The 17,190-nt window shown below is 46.2% G+C and overlaps 1 pseudogene; it reads right to left on the reverse strand.

Moving 5' to 3' along the window:
- The window catches only part of LOC111980535 (dihydropyrimidinase-related protein 3-like), a 32,686-nt pseudogene extending 17,818 nt beyond the window's left edge, over positions 1 to 14,868 (reverse strand).
- Positions 14,869 to 17,190: the final 2,322 nt, after the last annotated feature.

Consider the following 17,190-nt stretch of genomic DNA (forward strand, 5'->3'; position numbering starts at 1 on the left):
TAGCTTAGTCCATACACTCCTACATTGACACACACGCATGATGCAGGCAGACAGGACAGACGGACAGGCAGACAGGCAGGCAGTCGGACACATATAGACAATCAATTAGTTCTGAGATAACAGATTCAACTAAACCTGGACTGGCAAACTCACCTTATTGCCAGTGCACTTTGTTCTGCTGTAAACCAGTCTGGAGATGTCTCTGATGCAATGCCAGCTTTATATGGGACCAAAGCTCCACTCTGTTAGTGGTTGCCTGCGGATTTCACATTGCTTTGTTTGTTGGAAGAATTGACCAGAGTGCATTTTTTTTCCATATCTCATTTATTTTACTTTGGTCCGTATTGTTCAGCACGAACCAATGTGTGCAAACGTGCATGCATACCTTCTGATTCCACACAATTCCGCTGGCACACACACACCACACAACACACACACACCCACACAACACCACACACAACACACACACACACACACACCACACACACACACACACACACACACACACACACACACAACAGACGTATTGTGTCTTATAAGCGGTAGAGATACTCTTAATGATTGGCTATGAAGCCAACTGACATTTACTCCTTGAGGTGGCTGACTTGCTGCACCCTCGACAACTACTGTGATTATTATTAGCTTGACCATGCTGTCATTTATGAACATTTGAATATCTTGGCCATGTTCTGTTATAATATCTCACCGCACCAGCCAGAAGAGGACTGACCCCCCCTCATAGCCTGGTTCCTCTCCAGGGTTTCTTCCTCGGTTTGGCCTTTCTAGGGATTTCTTCCTAGCCACCGTGCTTCTACACATGCATTTGCTTGCTGTTTGGACTTTTAAGGTGGGTTTCTGTACAGCACTTTGAGATATCAGCTGATGTAGAAGCGGTATATAATACATTTGATTTGATATTGATTATAGTTTCCCACCTCTCTGGCCTGCTCAGCACGTGTCCCTCTGGTCCAGTGATTCCCATCTCCAGTATGCGTGCCTGCTCCTGTGGGACAGACAGACAGCAGAACCCGTGTTCATCCGATTCACCCAGCCTCTGGCACACACACACACACACACACACACACACCACACACACACACACACACACACACACACACACACACACACCACACCCACCACACACCACCACAACACACACACACAACACACACCACACACACACACACAATGCGATACACACCCGCATAACCCGCCCACTTCATGCACGCACCACACCCAACACACACACCAGCACCACAAAACAGACATATGGCAGTATCTAACCCTGCATCAATAACACATTGCATGAGAGGAATGCACCGCAGGGAGAAAGTGGTGAGTGGTTTAACTGTTTGTGGATGGGATATCATTGCACACTCCAACATTTCACCCTTGACAGCTTTGGGGTAACTTGGGACATGATACTGGGGCTCAGACAGCGAGGGGGAGCAGGCTTTATAGTCCCGCCAGACAGATCCCCAGAACACTCTAAATCTCGGAAGGGAATCAAGAACCAGCGCTATTAAAGGTTTCACCCAGCTCCCTCCCAGGGACCCTATACAGTCAGTTCCTAACACAGAGTAACATAAACCGGTGATCCCACACGTTACTTGATCAGTGTCTGCATTAACCCCTCTCACACTCACCGTTTCCCTTTCCTTTTTGATACAGTATCTATGGGAGATCTTTTTTAGTCTGGGGGAACAGGACAATGTAATGACTGAGACGGGCTGATGCACTGTGGTAAAGGTCAAAGGTTGAGCCAAGGAGGAGAGGGGGGGGAGGGGTGGGGGGGGGGGGTTATGTTGTGACAGGGTGGGGTTTAACCTCGGCGATTGATCTCTCCATTTCTCAGCATGGACCTGCACAATGCCACCCATCTCTCCCCAGAAGGTAAAAGATCTCATACAGTGTAGAGACACTTCATAAACAATACGTACAAGTTAGAAATCACTAAACCTTTCTGAATAGTCGTGATGAGAACATTTTAGATAGAAGAAACATTAATATAAAACAAGTAAGGTGAAAGTCCGCCAGTCCACCCACATAGATCATCACACATTAGGAGCCACACGATGGCTGCTATAAATAAACTACCAATTACTGGGTGGTCACAAAAACATGCACTAAACTAGGCCTTGCGTGGGCTGCTCTAGTCTAAAATAGTCTAGCTCATACCACAGTGCTCCCTCCAGTATAGCCTCATGTAATTTGCCAGACATCGGTTCATTTTTTTCCACTTGATTATAGTGCTGGTCGGGACTGTTCCAGTTCACTGCTTGCCAAGCAAGAGCCGAAGCAGGTGCTCACCAACAGGTTGTTGCTGTAGTAGGCTATTTAGCATTTCTGTACCCTCACTGTTGCTCATCTGGTAGAAGTTCCTTATATAGAGCCATGTTAGACCTGGAAAAAAGAGTTTCACCACCTGAGAGAGAGAGAGGATGAGAGAGAGACGAGAAGAGAGAGAGAGAGAGAGAGAGAGCAGAGAAGAGAGAGAGAGAGAGAGAGAGAAGAGAGGAGAGAGAGAGAGAGAGAGACGAGAGAGAGACGAAGATGAGAGAGAAGAGAGAGAGAGAGAGAGAGAGAGGAGAGAGGAGAGAGAGAGAGAGGAGAGAGAGAGAGAGAGAGAGAAGAGAGACGAGAGACGAGAGAGAGAGAGAGAGAAGAGAGAAAGAAAAAAAAAGAGAGGGATAAAGAGAGAGAGAAGGAGAGAGAGAGAAATAGAAAGAAAGGACTAGAGACAAGATGAGAAAGAGAAAGAAATTAGAAAGAAAGGAAAGACAGAGAAGGAAAAGAATAGAAAGAACAGAGGAAAATAGGAGAAGAGAAAGAAGAATATATAGTGAAAAAGATGTTAAAAAGAGAGAAAGAGAAAGAGAATAGGAAGAAGAAAGTGCAGAGAAAAAGGAGAGAAATGAGTAGAAGACTGGAGAGAAAAAAAGTAGGGATTAAAAGACGAGAAAGAGAAGAGAGAAAAAAAACGAGGATAAAGAGAGAAAGAGAGCCGAGGAGAGAGAGAGGAAGAGAGAAGAGGGACATTATGAGAACAGAGAAACAACACAAAGTGAGAACAGTCCTGTGATAATGACAGTTTATTCATGGAGCCCAACAAATGATTCCTCGTCAGGCTTGTATCCCTTCAGCCAAAGTGACTGGAGTTCAGGGCCTGACTGTCATTACCAGAAAATGATCACTGAATTATCACAGTGAATTATTGGAATGTTTAAGTGCCTATTCATCCGGTAAGCGATGGGTTGCCAACTGGTGATATGACACGAAAATAAAATGTCATTCATTCATTCACCAAGAGGCCTGTCTTCTGCTCTCTGGACACTGTGGCTGTGTTGGGGCAGCCTAACGGGCCTGTCCACTCTGCCCTGTGGCTGAGTTATCTAGCTGGGCGTGAAACCACAGAGGGTCCCCTCAGCCCTCAGAGGACCACACCCTCCTGCAGATGGACAGTGGTGTTTGGGTTTGGCCAGGTATGGACCACAGAACCTGGGAGCGGACTGGACGCCAGGACCAGGACGCATGTGGCTGGGGGACGGACTGAGATTATGGGCCAGAGACAAGGAGGAGGAGGAGGAGGAAGAGGAGGCGGAAACCACCACTGCTGATCGCTTGTCATGGCTTCTGCCTGTAGTAACCCTGCTCATCTTGATTAGGTATAATAGCGCTGTCTGTCTGTCTGTCTGCCTTTCTGTCTGTCCATCCATCCGACGGAACGTCCGTCTGTCTGCTAGATACAGTGCTAGGACTGTAAACCCTTACACTGCAGCAGCACTAAGGGACTTTCTCGAAGGAGGCTTAACTCTTTGTCTGGATCCAAAGAGGATTCCCAATGGATCCTCACCTCTAAACTTAAAAGCATGATCCTCTCCATCCAGTTTATATTCAGACTGACAGATATTTGTGATAAACAGCACCCTGCCTAACCCTTTGGTAGTGGACGCGTTTCCTCCCAAGCATACTGAAATCAAATCCACTTTCATTTCCATATACTGTCCGTCTGTCCCCTTGTCGGTGTGAAGCTGGTCATTACCTTTCTCCTTGAGCAGTGTGTCTACTTCCTGCTTGACGCTGTCGTTCCAGTGGGTGATGTCCACATGGAGGGAGTAGTCACAGCAGGTCTTTTCATCGGCCCAGCTCCTCCACTGCTCAAAGGCCTCGATCAGACTGTTGCCCGGCTCTGGGATCACATGGTCCACTGCAGGCAGGGAGGAAAGGAGAGATATGGATTAGGGAGTGTAGGAGAGAGAGTGAGAGGGAGACAGACAGACAGACAGAGAGCGAGAGTGACAAAGGGAGAGACAGGATTTACTAGTGCTGCTTGTCCTGTTTGTTTATATAATCACAATGGGGGCACACCCCAGTGTCTCTCTGCCAGTGGCTTTCCAATACTAATGTCGAGACGTCCAATGAAATGTCTGCATGTCTTGAGAAAGTGTGTGCTTGGGTTACATCGACCTTCACAGTTCATTTAGTGTGAGGCTCAGATCAGCTCAAGCGAGAATGCAGAGAAATGCCCCTCGTCTCTGAGTAATCTATGCCGCCTTGCTTGCCCTGGACCACCTGACCAACTTCCTGATCCAATTAAAGACCGCCCAATCTCCCCAGAATCCTCTGATTGTGATTAATGCATCTCGATCAACAGCAACCAAGAAAGAGGATGTTGTTTACTATGTTTGACTCCTCTGACGAGGCTTTATGCGTGTTTACTCTGTGTCGCAGACGTGAATAGGGGTGAATAGGCTAATGCGAGCACATGAGTGAGCTGGAGGCAGTTACTGCCTCACAGGGCCACAGACACCAGGACAGTTCAGTACCAGTTGATCTAGTGAGTTCTTCCTATTCTACCAGCTCTTCCATCTGTGCTGTTCGGCCCATTTTTGGGGGGCTTGGGCATGGGATGACCGCACACACCGATCAGCTCGTCCTATTTCGCACGGGACGTGTGTGTTTCACTACGTTAGAGCCCCTAGCCTCTCATCGTCCTCACACTCCCCACGGCCTTGTGTGTGGTCCTCATGGGAGCTGGGCCTTCAACACACATATGTAACTGATTTAGGAGAGACTACTCACGTTTGACCACATCCGGTTCTAATACACCCCCCCTGACCCAGAGGCCCTACAGCGGCCCACTCCACCACTTGGTTATTCGTGGCGGATGACTACACTGCAGCGTTTATCACTCATCTCTCCTCGTCTACTTTTTCCTCGACTCATCAATGGATAAAGCTGCCACATGGCTGCCCCCTCACAATCTACGCTGTGTTTCGTCTACAATCTCACACTGCCACAGCCGAGTAGCGTGGATTATAATCTTGCCTCAATTCTCAACTAAAATCAGATAATAACCACAGACACACAGTAAACAGTACGATTCAGACTTTCTGTCTAAATGGTTGAATTGCCCTAATGAATATGGATGTKATTGATACAGGAGTCTTTCCATGTCATGAGGGTAGTTAACTAKAACAATCCCTCCTATGGGGCCCCCGCTGTCTGTTACTGTGATACCCTCAGACCTCCCACCCACCTCCCCCGGTGAGAGACACATGCTCCATGGCGCCCGTCCCTCCCGCTCACCGATCATGGTGGTTCCCCCAGCCAGGGCAGCCTTGGATCCCTGGGAGAAGTCATCTACGGTGGTGGTMCCCCGGTAGGGCATCTGGAAGTGGGTGTGGATGTCAATGCCACCGGGGATKACCATCTTGCCGTTGGCCTCGACGGTCTTGATCCCTCCTGGGACGATCAGGTTGTCGCCAATCTGCCTGGACGTTTAGAAGGGAGAAAAGCCACGTCAGGGCAGGGGTATCGGCGAGTTGACACAATGCCGTACATTCATGATATGAATAGCTGAATAGCTAATGAATAAACTGAAATGAATATATTATCATATCATAAGAAATGTCGTTTTTTGCTCATGGCTGACTGGTGTACAGTGAAGGTAATCAAATGGAGAGCTAACGGTGACCCGGCAACATTAGTAAACTATCAACCCTTACACATTGGATGAAAGTCATTAGAGCATGTCAAACAGCAGCTTGGAGGGCTGCAGTGCAGACAGACAGACAGACAGACAGACAGACAGACAGACAGACAGACAGACAGACAGACAGACAGACAGACAGACAGACAGACAGACAGACAGGGCAGTGTCTGTCTGTCTGCGCCAGTAGCAGCAGCCCAGTCAACGCTAGTCTGGCCTGCTTAATTGGTATGCAGCTCTAACCTTCCTGCGGGTGATTTAACTATCAGAGCTCCTCTTTGGGAGCACACAGGACAAAGGGCCTAATAGGCTGATCGAGTGGGAACAGGAAAGGGGGGAATAGAGTGCCCTTCCAAGAGCAGGGAGGAATGTACTCCCTTTGCCTTTCTTCTGGCCCGGCGCAAAATGCACCACTATGCACTGTCTGGATCTGTATGGCACTTGAAGGGACTGTCGTATGTGGTTGTATTACCTACCTTAGTTAAACTCACTGACTGTAATTCACTCTGGYTAAGAGCATCCGTAAAATGACCAAAATGTAGATGCAAATGCARGGGAGGACGTGATTGTGMCTTACTTAATGACGCCATCCTCCATGTAGATGTCAGCATAAAAGGACTGGTCATCATTGACAATCCTCCCGCCTTTGACCAGAAGCCTGTCGCTCTGGAGAGAGAGAGAGAGAAAGAAAGAAAGGAGAGGGAGAAAGAAAGAGAGGAGAGAGGAGAAAGCAAGGGGTGGGGGTTGGAGGGAGGGAGGGAATGTTAGAAAGCCCAAAGCAATGGCATCAGTATTCCGGCAATTCCAGCGGACACTTATTTTTTTTTGGGGGGGGGGGGGGTTCTTGTTGTTGCGCAATCTCCCATTAGCAGCTGGGGTGGAACAAGAGCCATTTGTTTGGAATGTCTGACTCCCCCATACACACAGCAGGGCTAATGAGAATGTGCCTGCCACTCACCAAGATTAATAGCAACGACACAGCACCTACATTTTACACATTGCTGGATGGGTGGATGGCCCAGTAGTCACATAGATGAGGTTGGACTAGATAGACGAGACTAGATAACATAGCCTGTGAGAAAGGGCGTGGTCGTCTAGCCCTCAGCTGCTGCGACAGAGACAGCCACTAGACCACTGGCGAACCCTCTCCATGGTAACCCTTTGCTACAGCAGGGTCCACTCAGACAGGCTTGAGCGGCGGGCTGGCATGTCTGTTAGAGACACGCTCACAGGGAACAGGGCGTAATGGCCGTAGCGACAGCGAAATGGCCCACGACTGGCTCCATGCGGCAGAGAGAGAGGAGAGAGAGAGGAGAGAGAGAGAAGAGAAAAAAAGAGAGAAAAGGAGAGGAAAGAGAGAGAGAGGAGAGAGAGAGAGAGAGAGAGAGAGAGAGAGAGAGAGAGAGAGAGAGAGAGAGAGAGAGAGAGCAGAGAGAGAGAGAGAGAGAGAGAGAGAGAGAGAGAGAGAGGAGAGAGAGAGAGAGAGAGAGAGAGAGAGAGAGAGAGGAGAGAGAGAGAGAAGGAGAGAGAGAGAGAGAGAGAGAGGGAGGAGAGAAGAGAGAGAGAGAGAGAGAGAGAGGAGAGAGAGAGAGAGAGGAGAGAGAGAGAGAGAGAGAGAGAGAGAGACAGGAGAGACAGAGAGACAGTGCTGTCATGTTGACATTAGCATTGAGGCCTCTCCTCTGGTCAGACCATTCGATTCTAGAACTAGACCAGGACATAGAGTGACCTCAACCAAAGTCAAATGGCTTTTTTAACTGTATGAATAATGTATGTCCGGTACTCATTTTCCTTTCACACTGTGTAAAATACCTAGGTTCAGTTCACTGCCCCGTAAGGAAACAGAATCGGAGCGTTCCAATTGGAACGTGGTGTGAGTTGTGATTTACCATCTTGGCTGCGGAGCCAAGATAGTAACCCCACCCCTCCCTACGGCTTTAATTGAAGCCATACTCTACTGTATACACGTAGCCTTAGTGATGTATCCCCGACACCTGCACAGCTCACACCAAACACTGGCTAGTCTTCCAGACAATGTGGTAGGGACGGGAGGGAGAGAGAGTCTTCTGAGCCACACAGGTCGCCCCACTCCGCCTGGAACAGGCAGCACACAGTGTACAGCACAGAGGCAGACGGAAAGAGAGCACGTATACTGTATACAGGGTTACTTCCAGAATGGCCCCCCCACCACCTACACACTGCACAGCCCCACTAATCTATACCACACCACTACCTTCAGGGGTTTTGGAACTGAGTATGTTTCAGATTGCTAGTACATAAGCAGATGGTATTGCGTAACGATATTCCCAATTTCTCACACAACGCAGCTGGCTAGCCCCTGAGGGGGGAAAGGCTGGATATCGTGGCTAGCTAAGGGGTGATGGTTCAGTGACCCAAGGGAAGTGAATGTATCTAACACCAGCCCAAAGATCATGAGGACGTCATCTCCCTTAAATTATCCCTATATGGTGTTTGATGGATGGTCTAGACCAGGCCTGGGCAACTCCAGTCCTCGGGGGCCTGATTGGTGTCACACTTTCCCCACATCCCTAACAAACACAGCTGATTTCAACGAATTGCATTCTAAACTGAAGATCATGATTAGTTGATTATTGGAGGTGTGTTAGCTGGGACTGGGGCAAAAGTGTGACACCGATCAGGCCCCCGAGGACTGGAGTTGCCCAGGCCTGATCTAGATGGTCTACTGTGCTGCATAGGTACCTGGGCTAGACTGTGTTGCAGTAAAGACATACCCACATGCCCCGGGCCTGACTGCAGATTGTGTGCCTGAACACCCGCCCCCATCTGTCACTCTGTACCTCAGGCCTCAGTCCTGTCATCACCAATCAGAGCCKGGATCAAAACTGAATGCTCACTTTCATCATATCTGACTAACCGTCATCCTACTCTTCTGCTGTACTTATACCAGCATCTGTATGACCACACTGCCAAAATATTATACAGATATATTACTTCATTTATTGCTTCTTCAATCATACATCATCATTTGAGATCCTGTGGCCAAAACCTCTAACGGTCTCACTTAGCTACATGCTAGGCTCAGCCCTTCCACTCACAGGCCAAGCAATAGGCCCCAAGCAATAGGGCTTCGTGTCAGATTTCACAAGCAACAGATGTTGGATCTTAATTTGATCACCCTGTTGCAGGAGAAGTTGCAGGAAATGTAAAATGTGTRGTGTATTTGAGGTTGCAAAAAGGCTTCTGAAGATTGTAACTTCCACTTKGAAATTTTAGACTTGATTTCCCCTTACGAAAAATGTCAACCTTAAAACGGAGTCTCAAATAGCTGCCAGTCCCTTTTTAATAGCCAGGCAACAACACACATTTCAGCAAGTAAATGCCTGTTTCAAATAAATGCCGGGTCTAAATGAATTGTTTACYAGGTTACCATGAATTACCATGAATTGTTTACGAGGTTTAATGTTTGATTTGTGAGATTCAATAATTCAGTAATGACTCTAAAAAATTATGGCCATCATCCATTTTTTTTTATTGCCAGTAAGAAACTGCTGGCCATTGGCTGCCTACAGCTGAGAACTACTAGCTAACTGGCAAGCACAAAAATAGTCAATAACTTCGGGAGTACTGACCCTGGAAATCTGCCGATACCCCTATAGTGGCGAAAGTAAGAACCGGCAAAAATGCACAGTCAAAGAGGAGAATAATTATTGTCAAGGAAAAGTTTWWWAAAAATCGAAATAGAGGCAAACTAAGAAAAAAAGAAACATAACACAGTGTGTAAATGATAACACAGTGCAGGAAATTATTAACTGATTAAAATTCTGAAAGTGAATGCTGGAATAAAACAATTAACTATGCAAATGAGCAAAAGCTGTGCATTAAGGAAATAGACACCTGACTCAAATAGAAGCCTGTCTCTAATAAGCGCCTGTTGTGTTCAGTGATTTAATCAAATAAACGCCTAGGCTATTAATTGAAGTTTTATGGTAAACCCTTTCAAAAATGTCCATTATACTTCACATAATAATTCACATTTTCTGTAGCTGCAGGATTATTTTCCTGCTGTAGCAAACTGGCTCAAATTAAGATCCTACATATATAGGCATTTGTCCACCATCTCAATGCTTCAGTGGATTAATGGAGCAGAATAAGTTCCTATATAAAATAATAATAATAATAATAATAACATAAATAAATGAGAGAAAGTAAAACGTTTTGGAGGTAATTTTCATCAGGGTTGCGATTTTGTGAACATTCGTGTTGTTATGTGGTGGAACCTTGCTGTGGCTGGAAATGACTGAATGCACTGAAATGTTCATAGACCAGTGGTCTCCGCTGTGTAAACAAGGGTATCTCCTAAGTGATTATAATGATCAGAGAATCCAGTGATTTCCCTGGGCTCAGTATGAAACCCCAACCCTCAAATGCATAACTCTGTAGAAATCCCACTGAAAAGAATGAGGGAAAAGAAAGATAGTCTATGTTTTTGCAAGACATTCCCCAACCTTTCTTACAACATAAATATGACAGCAATTAAAAGAGTAAAACGATACAGGCAATCTGCGGTGGTTAAACGCTTTGACAGAATCCCATAGTTGCAGTGGTGTTCATATGAGACCAGCCAAAATCCTTGAGGTGTGACTGCACACCATTGGTCTATAATGGTGGATTTGCAGARGGGTCACGACAGGAACTGTAAAATATTGTTCACTGTTAAACTTACTCATAAACAAGTCAAACCGCCACCTGTGGAGAGTCCCATCAGTGCAACCGCAAGCCATGCAGAGCTTGAAGATAGTGATGGAACCAACTGATATGAAAATCACACACACCTGTGTGCTCACTGTATCATTACAGTGCTACTAAAATCCCAGTCTATGAAAAAGGTTCCACGGAAGTCAGAGAGAAAACTATATCCATACTATATCTAAGGACATTTCTGGCATAACAGTATCTTCCCTTAACGTTTCTTCCAGTTCAAATGGTCACTTTAACGTAGGCTACACACTCATCTCAAACGTATCATTTTGCCTTCGACGGGTAACTGGGACGAGTGTGTGTCGTGCACTTGGTCTAGTGCTGTCCACTTTGGTCGACGTCAAAGCCCCGCCTGATCACTTAGGCTGACCTTGACTAGGTCATGTGCCGATGGGCCTACCCCCGCCTGTCAATCAACCAGGCTGCAGCCAGTTACAGTAAAGGAGAACAAAAATACCTTAATGGGTAGTGTGTCTATGTTTGCGTCCCAAATGGCACTGGATAAAAGGCCTTGGTCAGTGCTTATAAGGAATAGGGTGAGGTTTGGGACACATACAGCCTCTATGTAGAGCCCATCCACAGCACTGGCGTGGCACACAGACAGATACTGGGTGTTTGTGTGTGTGTGTGTGTGTGTGTGTGTGTGTGTGTGTGTGTGTGTGTGTGTGTGTGTGTGTGTGTGTGTGTGTGTGGGGCGGGGTGGTTGTTGTCGGCATGTTACAGATCACAGGATTTCATTACTAGTTTAAAGCTTACACAATGTGGAACAATCGGAGGATTAGGATCGTGAGACATGCTCGTGATAAAATCTCCTCCTGAGGTCAAAAAGGCCTAAGTTAACAGGGGTTTACTGCAATTTGACATTGGGAACAACCAATATAAGTCCTTGTACACAAGGTTGAATTTACATCGAACTTCAGAAATGATGACGAGGTCAAAAGGGATGAAGTATTGTATTGTATTGAGTCATCATCTTGACCAGTGTTTCCCAATCCTGGCCCTGGGGACCAAACGGGGTACGCATTTTTGTTTTTGCACTAGCACTAACTAACACACCTGATTACACTCATCAAAGGCTTGCTAATGAGTTGATTAGTTGAATCAATTGTGTGCTCGGGGGAGAAAAATACTGCTCTTGACCATGTTCCAAGCTGTATCGTATCGTGGCAAGGTCCGTTTTTCCAAATGTCAGTCGACTGTAGGCAAAGAAGAAGCCAATATTCGGGTGAAAGCTTTCTGAACACGACTCTTCGATGACATTCATGTCATTGTCATGCTAGTACCCAGAACACTAATACAACTATGGAGCTTCCTAAAGGGAACTGTCCCTTTCACTAATATACAAGCCAGAAAATACTAAAGATAGTGTAAATGAAGGACTGTATGCTGCATTGTGTAGGTTTGTGAAGGTTTTTTCCACTCTGACCAAATTGAGACGAGCACACATAACTGTCAGAGAGGCATTTGCAACAGGCCAGTTCCTTGTGGACATCTGCAGAGTTTGACTGGGAACAGTGCTGGCATGTGTTGTTGCTAACAGGGAAAACACAGCAGCCAAAACACACAGAGCCAAGAGGATATTACAGAGGCGTCCATTAACTGTGAGACCCTTATCTGTGAGGCGGGCAGGCAGGCAGGCAGGCAGGCAGGCAGGCAGGCAGGCAGGCAGGCAGGCAGGCAGGCCGAGACCAATGGAAGGGGGAAGCCTTCCTGCTGCATGCGAGCCAGTGCCTCTGCTTCCCTCAGCCGTGTTGCTTAGTGACAAAAATATTGACTTTTCGCTCAAAAGCACATTCTACATTTTTTTCTGCGGAAAAGTCAAAACAATAGGACATTTCAATCGAAATAAATTGCCTAGCCACCACATCACAGAGGCAGGTCTCCAGCCGTGTGATCTTGTGACAGGCCAAAGTACACTCAAATCTGGTTCCGATTGGGCCTGCCCACCATCTCCTTCCAGAATGGGAAAATGGCCTCATGTCAGAGGCTAGAGCTAGGGAAACAAGGTTAACCGACYTGCTATGTCTCTATGCAGGTTACCATGGAGAGCGGATGGCAATAGCTGGGTGGTCACAGCAGGATGTTTTGATTGCAGTCYGGCCCACTTTGCAGACAGTGTGGGGATGGAGGCGCCCTGTTTTGAGGTGCCGGTTGGGGGGAATCGTGTTTTTTTCTGGGTAAGGCCTGTCAGTCCTGCCCACATATACAGGTTCCAGCTGGAGGGGATTATTGATGAGATGCACGGCACTACAGTGGGCTACTGTGAGGACATGGAAAAAGCATAACCACACCTAGAAATCTGACATGGTCTCCGCTGTTCCCAGACATAGGGAAACAGCTGGAATGTAAAGGGGGGTAGAAATAAACTAGGAAAATCATTCCCAATACAATATATTTCTCAGCTTGTCAGGCTATAGCCCACATATAATTACACTGTAAAGAACTGTCTATTAATACTTGTTTAAAGGATAATAGATTCTCCATTCTGTCAAGTTGGTGTTATCACACATTATTTTGGAGTCAGGTAAATAATGTACATGTTGGGTAAAGTCATACAGTAGGGTAAAGTCATAGGTCTACAAGAAGGTAGATATGTAGAATTGATGATGAAGCACACAATAGTGCCCCCAAGGGCCAGTACAGCCCGAGGTCCTAGATTTAGCAGCAGGTGTATTACCTTTACAGGCCACACAAAGATGTTCAAAGCCCACACACAAAATAAAAGATGTTAAAATATACACATAGAAAACATGCGCAAACGGTTCCTAAAACATTATCGTGCGCGCTGATGCTTTACATATGAGAGGACCGCTGCACGCCAGCCGGCGTCCACCCCCAATCAGTCAGTGATATCAGACGAGACAAAGGGCGTCTCTCCTGGAATAGAACATCACCCTGAGCTGCAACAATGAACACGCAGCCATTTCAGACAGACCCAGAGCTGTGCTGCAGTAGCAGCATCAATCCCGGCCACCACGTTGCTTGCACCGATTTAAACTCCCAACCCCTTTAGGCACCGCACCGCACCGGCGAATTCTCTTACATTATGTTCTAGTGATGCAGAATTCGAAATGACCCATTTTACAGGCGGGTTATCGCATCTGATCACACATGGGCGTGGGAGATTCTTTTTTTCTTTTCCCTGCACCAGTCCAGACGCTCAGATTGCCTACAGCTGGACAAATACATATGTATTTAACAGAATGGGTGTGTACAACGTGGTTTATTATGATACATAATTKAAGTAGTTCAATAATGAAAACGAATAGGCTATATATTTCCTCGATTCACACAGTTATAACTTATTTATTCCTTTGTATTCGTTTTTTCTTATCATAGGAGGCCGAGTTTTCAACATATTTGGCCCTGTAGGATACAAAAAAAGAATACAAAACGCGATAATGTCATGTATTGTTTATTTTTAAAAGAATATGATTTCCTACATAATTTTCTCTCTTTCCTCAATCGTTCAAGTTGCCACAATTGAGTAAAAAAACGAAAGTTATAACAATTACAGTCCAGTGTGAAGATGTAGGTTATTTTATGTATTTTATTATATATCTTGCACATGAGCCACATGCACTGCGCACGGGTACCATGCCATCCTCAACAAAGAAGATGCAAGTTACCTTTAAGAAAACGCCTTGTTCTGTCTCTCCGGCTGTCACTATTGTGGCCAATCATGCCACCTCATTCTGCACTACCTKGCAATGTATTTCATTTCCCAGCGGCTATGTTCAATAGACTATCATAATGGTTAGGAAAATATTCCACACTGATGAGAAAAGCCGGTTTGCATCTGCCCACGAATTGCTATTGCCACAGCCCTGAATAGCGGTTACATAAAAAAGGAAAGACAAAACCAATGCACTGATTTGCAACAATCAAGCATGCACGTTTCAAGAATAATTGAGGCAGATATTACTTTCTACTTACTGTGATCTTTGGAATATTCTTTTTGCCTTGATAAGAYTGCCCAGACATGATTGCGACTGAAAACTGATTCCACCTCTGAACAAAGCCTTGAAATATTCCCCTCTGGATGCTTCTGCGGCTACAGCCTGGATGGGAAAACTAGGGAATGGTCGCCTCTCTCTCTGCAATGTAAAGTGCGCTTCGTAGTGAGCTAGAAAGTCTACTCTGATCATCCGGTGGACTCCTCCCTCAATACAGTCTAATTTGTAAAGCTGCAATGCTCAAATCATTCCACAAGAGGACGCTCAACAGCAGGTGTTGGCGACCACTATGAGCTCGCTACTTTATAGCTTTGTTGTGTAAACCCAATGGTGTGTTCAACATGCTACGCATGCAGCGCTAATAGATCCCAGCAGGCGAACAATGCACTAGTTKATTCACGGCTGAATTGATCATAAGAACCGGTGCGGCCGTGGATAGCCAATGGGCAGAGCATGTAGGTACCACGCGGTAGACTAGGCCTATATACTGTATTCTCTGTGGAGCTGAGACAAGAGGGGCGTGGGCCTGACAGGTTAGACTACAGCGGGACTGTGCCAAATGAGCTGGAGGAGGGTGCTACTGAAGCTAAGGATGGGGCAGGCTGTCCTATCCGCTTCCCCTGTGTAGTCCTATTTCTAAGCTCAGCAAGTGACAAATCCACCTTTTTTTTAAATTGGAGGTCGGTATTTTCACTGTAAAGCGACTTATGTCAAGTGATCTTTTTTCCCCAGACAAAATAAAGTAGAACGGCTCTCAAATAGGCCTACCATTCATATTATTTTACTGGGAGTGMTCTAGCCTTCAGACACCATACAAATGGTTATCCATACACACTAGAATAGACGACTTCCTGAGTATCCACAACCCACCAATCACGTATGATTTATTGTAAAGGCAATGCATGAGTTTCTTCAGTGGCATGTGATAACTAGGAAACATGATAGGGTTGTACAGTACAAATGCACAACAACTCTAGCATTTCCCCCTTTTCCATTTTTTATGGGCTACAAAATATTGAGATGCAGTATTTCAYGGAGAGCTGATATCTGTGTCCATGATCTCGGTAATTATTGGGCTAGACTGGTCGACCTCCTGTTATTATGAACAAAGAGGGTGGAGCTTGCTGGTGAGTAACAGCTGTCGGACCCACAGAGCCTGTCACTGTCCCCACCCTGCCATGTGTCTCTATTGTCTGGGCCTCAGTAGAGCAGACCCCCTTCCCTAATGCACCGATAATGAGGTTCTGTGAATCAAAAACAACCCTGTCTGTCTGTGTGTGTGTGTGTGTGTGTGTGTGTGTGTGTGTGTGTGTGCGTGCGTGCGTGCGTGCGTGCGTGCGTGTGCGTGCATCTGTATGGTGTATGTATCTCAAAGTACCAATTGATTATCATGAGTTTAAAAGGGGCTATGAGAGATGCTGTGTACATTAGTCCAGGAAATATCCGTACAATATAAACAAGAAAACCGAGGAGGAAGTCATTTCGTGAGGAATGACAAGGTGCTTCCTAATAGCACACTGTTGACATGTCCTTTCATGGATGTGGACAGACCAGTTATTACTTCAGCATTTACTATCCCTGGAGAATGCATCAACAAAGCACTTAAAGTTGGCTGAATATTTCCTCTGTAAGCGCAGAAGGCACACTGAATGATACCGATGGAAATGTATGATATTCCCATTCAAATCCAAATACAGTAATAGACAGTAATTCTAGTCTTTGACGTTCTAAAAGTAATGCACTAGAGCATATACTCATAGGTACAGACAGGAAGCTGGGTATCATGTACAGGCCAGCCACAGAGGGGTGTGACAAACAGGAAGCTGGGTAGCATGTACAGGCCAGCCGCAGAGGGGTGTGACAGACAGGAAGCTGGGTATCATGTACAAGCCAGCCACAGAGGGGTCTGACAGACACCTTCCACCCTGTGGGCCAAAGGGGATTAAACTCCCTAACCCCTATCCCCCTACAGCCCCAACCCCCCTGGGCCAAGGCCCTAACCCATTACCACCATGACAGGAATTTCACGGATGCTGGGGGAGTGTGGAGAGAAAGGCCATCCCTGGAGCATTACCCTGACGGGCAGAGGACAAAGAGAGGGCCCTCCCATGGTTTGGCCACCTCCCTGAATCTAAGACAAGGCAGGGCACYGAGACTCTCCATCCCTGGTTGTTTGTATGAAGAGGTACCTACCGTTCCACTGAGACACAAGCCTTAGTGGTGTTGCTACACAAATTAAGGCTTTCAATGGAGTAGAGAAAGGGGATGATTAATTCCCAGTGTGCTCATGTAAAGTGTAGGCGTGTCACAGGAGACTTAAGAGCTGCGCTGCCGAAAAAATACAATTTTATGAAGATGGGAGCACATGGTTTTCAATACTTAAATATGCTATCTTAATAAATATTGTATTGTGAGGCTTCATATTCTGGCCTCATGTGGTAGGGCATGATTATAACTTCATAATGAAACATTGATTATATAGAGTACTGATAGGAGTGCACA

The sequence above is a fragment of the Salvelinus sp. IW2-2015 genome, linkage group LG20, assembly GCF_002910315.2.
Source record: "Salvelinus sp. IW2-2015 linkage group LG20, ASM291031v2, whole genome shotgun sequence".
Taxonomy (NCBI): domain Eukaryota; kingdom Metazoa; phylum Chordata; class Actinopteri; order Salmoniformes; family Salmonidae; genus Salvelinus; species Salvelinus sp. IW2-2015.